The 6,473-nt window shown below is 40.4% G+C and overlaps 1 protein-coding gene across 1 annotated transcript in view; it reads left to right on the plus strand.

Moving 5' to 3' along the window:
* COBL (cordon-bleu WH2 repeat protein) overlaps positions 1–6,473 on the plus strand; it is a 135,546-nt gene that overhangs the window by 116,874 nt on the left and 12,199 nt on the right. The gene's annotated exons all lie outside the window — the stretch shown is intronic.

The raw sequence follows: 6,473 nt of genomic DNA on the forward strand, positions 1-6,473 counted from the left end.
AGCTAGAGAGAATTCAGCGATGAAGCTGGTCAGAGGAAGAAAAAAATATAATAGTGAGTGGCAGAAGACAGGCAGGAAGGAAAGAGAAAAACTGTGATGAAAAATAGCAGTGTATGTATGTATTATATATACCTCTTTGTGCACAAACACATTCTATGTAATTACATGTCACTTGTAACGATCTCTGAGAAATATGGGAAAGTTTTATTCTGTTGTTTCTCTATAGGATAGGCTTTATTTTAGCTGGGTAGGCACATGTTTTACTTTTTTGAAAACAGAAATGTAGTTTCAAGGGGGAGGAAGGAAGAGAAGGGGTTAAAGCAACAGGGAGAACTTCAGGGATGAAAAATTACTTAATTAAGACCCAGATGTCTGACAGATTTGCAAGCCTCTGCTTCTTACATAGTTTTGCTAATTTCCTTCCTTATCTCTGGCTTTCCCTTTCCCCTTGTTCCAGAAAACTCTTTAAATTTGGATACTGTCATGCACTTTTTTGCTGGCAGATATTCATGGAGGGAAGATACTAATGATGTTATGGTTAAGTAATAGATACTCACAGTTGTTATAGAGCAAGAATCCAGATTAGCCTTTCTGTTAAACTCATGCGCTGGAAAAATGTCATATACTTTGGAGCTGTAGAATATTTTACACATTAGGAAGCAACTTGGGTTGCTAAAGGTGTAGTGCTGGCTTCCAGGAGAGAAAGGCTCTGGTCCTTGCTCTGTTTCTTATTTTTCTGTGTAAAGCAAGAAAAGTTATTTAACCTCACCATGCCATCTTTTAACTTGCAGTGTTACATTGCCCAGGTGATGTGGTTGTATTAAGATTTAAATCATGCTAGTCCACTTTCCTGACTATTTCTGGCAACGCTGTCCGCCTGAGGGCTTTCCCGTTGAGAAGCTGTTGCCAGAGGCCCGTGTGAGGAGGGGGGAGTGGGGGCATGCTTCCAGCTGTATAGCAACTACAAGCTGCTGCTTATGCAGCAGGACCCTGGAACTGACATATGTTGGGGGACTCTGGGAGCTTAAATCACCCTGGTGTGCGTAACAAGCTTAGAGATTTCTAGCATTAAAACACAAAATGATACTAAGCAAAAGCATTTTCATTTGCTTTCTGTTTAGGTTTTTGACTAGTAACCATGGAGGAGGACTGTAAAAGGACCATAAACCCAGCTGCCGCTGAAAAATTACATCATTCTCCTCCTCATCTATATTTACAAGTTCTTATTTTTAATTGGGTGATTTTATATCTGAAGGCACTACTGGACCTCTGTGTTCTAGGATTGGGAAATAGTCTAATTCAGTCTGTGATGGTTTTTATTCAGCACAGATACAAATGCAGTCTGAAGACCTTTGTAAATTTGATGCAGTCCCAGAGAGCTATAAACAGAACACAACCTAAAAAACCTGGAATGGAAATTATACTTGTACCTTGCTCTCAAAAAGTATGTGCAGATTTTCTTTTATCACTCATTGAAGAAATAAAAAGCAAGGTTATCTGGCATTCAACAGAACATGACCATGCGTTTTTTCCTTTTTGTAGTTGCCTGCCACTTTCAGAAATCTTGCATCAAAGGCAAGCGATGACTTTGTTATCTAACCAGTCCTAAGTTGGTTGTGCAGTCTACAAATTTGGCATTTTTACAAGCTTTGGTCATTCGAACATTAAAATTTTTGCTCAAGTTCACAGGAGGCAGCAGAAATGGAGAATATTGCTGGTCAGGTCATAGCTTAGGTGGTCGTAAAGTCCACCACTTATACTAGCTGCTCTCCTCCTGCTGTTATATTCCTTTCTTGGAAGGAAATTTTAAAAAGTCACCTAGCCTAAGAAATAGAAAGGATGGAAAAATGGTCCCTAAGATTTTGTAAACTATGGCTAATCTGGAAAATAGTTGCCTCCACTTTTGAAGAGTGCTTTCCTGCATCAATCACAAAACCCAATATATAAACACTGTGAGTGTACTTAATGTCATCTCTCTGGCCTGGTTGAATAGAAAGTTGTATTCAAAAAGGATGCACTTTCAGCCGAACTTTCTACAACTTAAAATCATTCCGCATCAGTCTCCTCTTTAACACCCACCTTGATATATACCCGAGGTAGGACCATTTCTCTTTCCAGCATTTATGTAAGAGGAGAATATTGTGGATGCATTTGGAAGAGGAAGAATTTGGAAATGCACATAAGCGTTAAAGTAATTCCCCAGTATTGGGTGGAGAAGACTATCAGAGCTGGGAAGGGAGCCCAGATGATCCAAAGCCCAGTCTGGAGAAACCTATCAGCTTTCCACATTGGTCAGTCCCTGTTAGCTGCTTAAGACATGTGTGAGATGCTGAACGCTCTTGATGTCCATTGAACCGCCTCACAGTATTCACTACTTCCCTGCATGTGCTACTGCACAGTGTGCCTGTCTGGATTTGACTCTGCTATTTACCATGTCTCTGTCTTCCCACCCCAGCTAGTAACAAATTCACAGGAGCCATGTTCTCGAGTCCTTTGATACAACAAACATGGTGCAAAATGAGTGAGACTTTCCGGTCACATTCAATTAACCTGAGAGACATCTACTGCCATTTCATCTTGCCCACTGCCACCCCAGCAGGACATGGGTCCCCCTACGTTCCATATTATGTCTACCAGCCCCAGACAGATGCCTTGAATATCCCACAGTATTTCAAATGGCACCAAGTGCCGGAGTTCAGACAACTGAATTTCTTCTTCCTCAGTCTCTGCAGTTTACATAGGTCTGCGTTGTATTTTCACAATTACAGTGGGAGTTGTGGTCTCTACTTCTGGCACCATACATGAGGCTCACCAGAACTCCTGAGAAGGGCTCAAAGACACTCTGGTCAGTTTTATCATTTGCAGACCTCCAGGTAAAGCTGCTCTAACTATAACAAAATGGCAGTTTCTGTCATTGCAACAGTCTTACCACTGTTTTGGGTTTCTTTTTAATGCAGCATTTCCAGCTAGGTTTATCAGAGGTTTTTCTTCCTTTCTTAGAATGTAAACTTTCTCATAAATGTCCATCTCCCATGGCACTAATTTGACAAAATGCTGCTGTAAGTTTCATTTTGTCTCCAACTGCGCAAATGACTGCTGAGGAGTAATTATGCGTCGTAGGCTGCACTCAGTGGAGCACTAAAGGCTGTAGTTTAGTAGTCACTTTGCCCCGTTCTGTGCTCTTGCACAAATCTCTGCTAATCTACATAAGTAGTAAGTGTGCAGGCTTCCAGGAACCATGCACATTTGCCTTTTTGAGCTTGGGCTAAATGCTCACCGGTGGTGTATTTTTAGTGCCTCACATTTTACCAGAAAGGCAGCATAAAGGTTATCAAGTTCTTCCCCAAGTCAAAAAAAAGTGTGTGTGAGAAAATACCACTGGTAATGTTTATTCAGAATGTAAAACATGCTATCAGAATAAGTCATATTTTTCTTGGATTCTGGCCAAATCAGAGCTGTCAGCAAAAGAAAAGTGTATAGGGTTAGAAGGGAAGAAGGCTATGAAAAAAAAATTGGAGGCCCTTTTGTTTTCCTTTCCCAAATACCGTGGTGAGAAAGAGTCTTCTTAGGCATATTTATAAATCATGTGAGCTACTGGAAACTACCAGCCCTTCGCCTCACAAAACGCATATCACATTTTAAATTCCCGATGCTAAGAATTTTAAGAAGAGCCCTGGGATTAATCTGTATCTTCTGGCTTGCTTTGTAGGTGAGTTTGGAGAGGAACTGAACAATAGCTCTTTTAGGAATTTGGAAATGCAAAAGAAAAGATCTGCTTTTTCTGAAGCTCCCTGTGTAAGAGCAAATAAGAATCCTTTCATTTTCACTGCGTTGTTCTCTTTCTTTCAGAAAAATTCTGTGAATTGGATATTATTATCCCAGTTGTCTAGATAAGGAGATTGAAGCAGAGGGTGAGAGGCAAATTATGTATAGTCACTGCATAAGTGCACAGAGGATAATGGAAGAGACCTCTGCTGACTGTTGTGCCCATCAAGGAGAAGATAATTTTGCTATAAGAGTCATTGAAAGATTCCCATTGATTGGCACAAGAAAAGAGCTGGTCAGTGCAATGGAGCCACGCTGCATGTTTGGAGCCCAGGAATCCCTGTTCCAGTCCCAAATACGTTTTCCTAGATAAATTGCCTATAAAATTCTCAAGCCAATAGTTTCCATTATTTCCTGGAGAAAGCCCAGCACGGACAACCTTAGTAATACAGATTTTGGCTGTATTGTAGAACAGTCAGGCAATAGAAAGATACAATCAGGTACCAAAAAGGTGGTGAGCTGGCATGGCCTTTGTGAAATGAGGGCTCATTTTCTGATAGATACAGGTTTACACATTTTTCTTCCAAGGTTTTGGAAACAACTCCTTCACAGTAGCTTGGAGAAAGAGTCTCAATTTGCATCAGTAATTTGTTTCCAGCTGTGGACAACTATCCCGCAAGATCAGCTTTGTAAAAAAGGAAGCAATGTTTGCTTTCCACGCTGGATAGACCTGTTGCTTAGCTGGTGCACAGTTTTAATGGTGCTCCCATCAAAAATGCTTTCTCTGAGTTTGCAAATAAATTGTTTTAAAATGCACTCAGAGGAGAGCGAGTATTTTTTATTAATTTTAGAAAACTTTCCACTGCAAAACAATATGAAATTCAGTCAGTTCATTCTTTCTGCCACCTTCAAGTGAGAGTTTTGTTTGCCAGACTTCTGTTCGAATCCGAATGCTGCAGTAAGCTTAAATCTTTGTGTCAGATTGCTCAGATCAGCAATCGCATTGGTTTGGGTGTGTGCGCGTTTCAGGGTACAGTAGGACTGCAGTCTTACAGTGCCAGTTGCCTCCGCTGGAGGCTGTGACTGATTTGTGCCACCTTTCTCTTAATCCATCAGGGGGAAAACTCAGTTTACCATGAGTCTTGCAGTGTGGGTGCTGGCCCTGAGCATCATCAGTTCACGCTGGCTTCTGGGGATGTTCAGGGCCTGTCAAAGCTCCGGTCAATGGCAAATGCCGGAAGAAATTGTATTCCAGTCACAGAGCACTGTGTCTCTTCCTCTGTATTCAACCAACCAATACAGATTTCTGTCTTAGATTCCAGTTTAGGAAACCACCTAGGCACTTAGGTAGCCTTGCCATCTTGAATTCATCCCATCTGTATGTTCAGATACACAAGGATGTGTATGTGAAAAAAGTTTCGGAAGGCTTCCTTGCAGGTGTGTTTTGCTGTTTTCATTGATCCCACATACACGAACCAAGCTTTGTAAGTGCAAGGCAGTTTAGATGTGAGTAGAAGAATCGGGCTCCAAGACTACTACAAAAGACATAAAGAAAGGAGAGGTGAATGCTAAACAAATAAATAAATAATAAAGTAAAAGAAAATAGAATACCTGATGTTTCAACATGTGCTTTCAGTTGCTCCTGGTATAAGCAAGGGAAAATCAAACAATAAAATAGCAAAAAAGGAAGCTACATTGTGAGGCATAATTTAAATCAATGTCAGGAAACATCCCTGAATTTTTATTCAGATTATTATCTTAAAGGGCAGCAGAAAAATGGCATTTTTCAGGTAGTGTTTGGTAAACTACAAAAAAAAAAAAGTCATCTGTTACTGTATCTGTGCTATTAAGGGTTTGATCTTGAAAAGGGCAAATCTGCTTCGCCTGACCACAGTTAGTTTAAGCGTGGCTAGAATGGAAAATGATTTTTTCAACAGGCTAATCACAAGGGCAAAACTTAGATACAGTGTCACAGACGACAATGTCTTAAATTCAGGTAAGGAACAGGTAGCTGGAAAAAATGAATTGCCCAGTGTGAAATCCTAGCTTCAATGATGTAGATAGAAAAGTTCTGCTGGTCAAGATTTTTCTTCCTAAGAAACAGAAGGTCTGTTGTGTAACAGGTTGCCATGTGTATTTTTTTTAATTTTAGTTATTTTTTGTTAGGATTTTTCTTAGTTTCATTTTCTTTTTCTTTTTTTCTTCTAATAAGCCAAGAGAACACATGGCACTCATTCTGATTTCAGACTTGTTTTAGATCATTGTACAACTTCATCAAAAACCATGGAGTTATTTTCTGGCAAAATCAGGTCCCTTGATATGTCTCGTTAGAAACAGCTCTCAAGGGATTAGTTCTCGTTCCTCCTCCCCTCCCTCCCCTCAGGAAGCTAACAGTACTCAGCTGTATTTATTTTTCATTGCCATGCAATTTTTATTTAATTAGGTGCAGATATATTGGCACAGTGGGTGCACAGGATGGCTAGTGGTCTGCTTTAAAATTGTACGGATATGCAAAACCTTTGCCTTGGCATATGCTGCTTTCCTGCAGCCCAGCTGAAATGTGTACTTCACAGTGAAGCCAGACCATTTCTTTGCGACAGGCTTTATTAATCCTAATCTTTTGATCGCCAGCACACTGAGTATGCTCAGGCACCGCAGAGATCCTTCCTATATGTGGATGTGTCAGTGTGGTGGCGTGTATCTCTAAG

The sequence above is a fragment of the Pygoscelis adeliae genome, unplaced genomic scaffold (genome assembly GCF_000699105.1).
Source record: "Pygoscelis adeliae isolate BGI_AS28 unplaced genomic scaffold, ASM69910v1 Scaffold78, whole genome shotgun sequence".
Lineage (NCBI taxonomy): Eukaryota > Metazoa > Chordata > Aves > Sphenisciformes > Spheniscidae > Pygoscelis > Pygoscelis adeliae.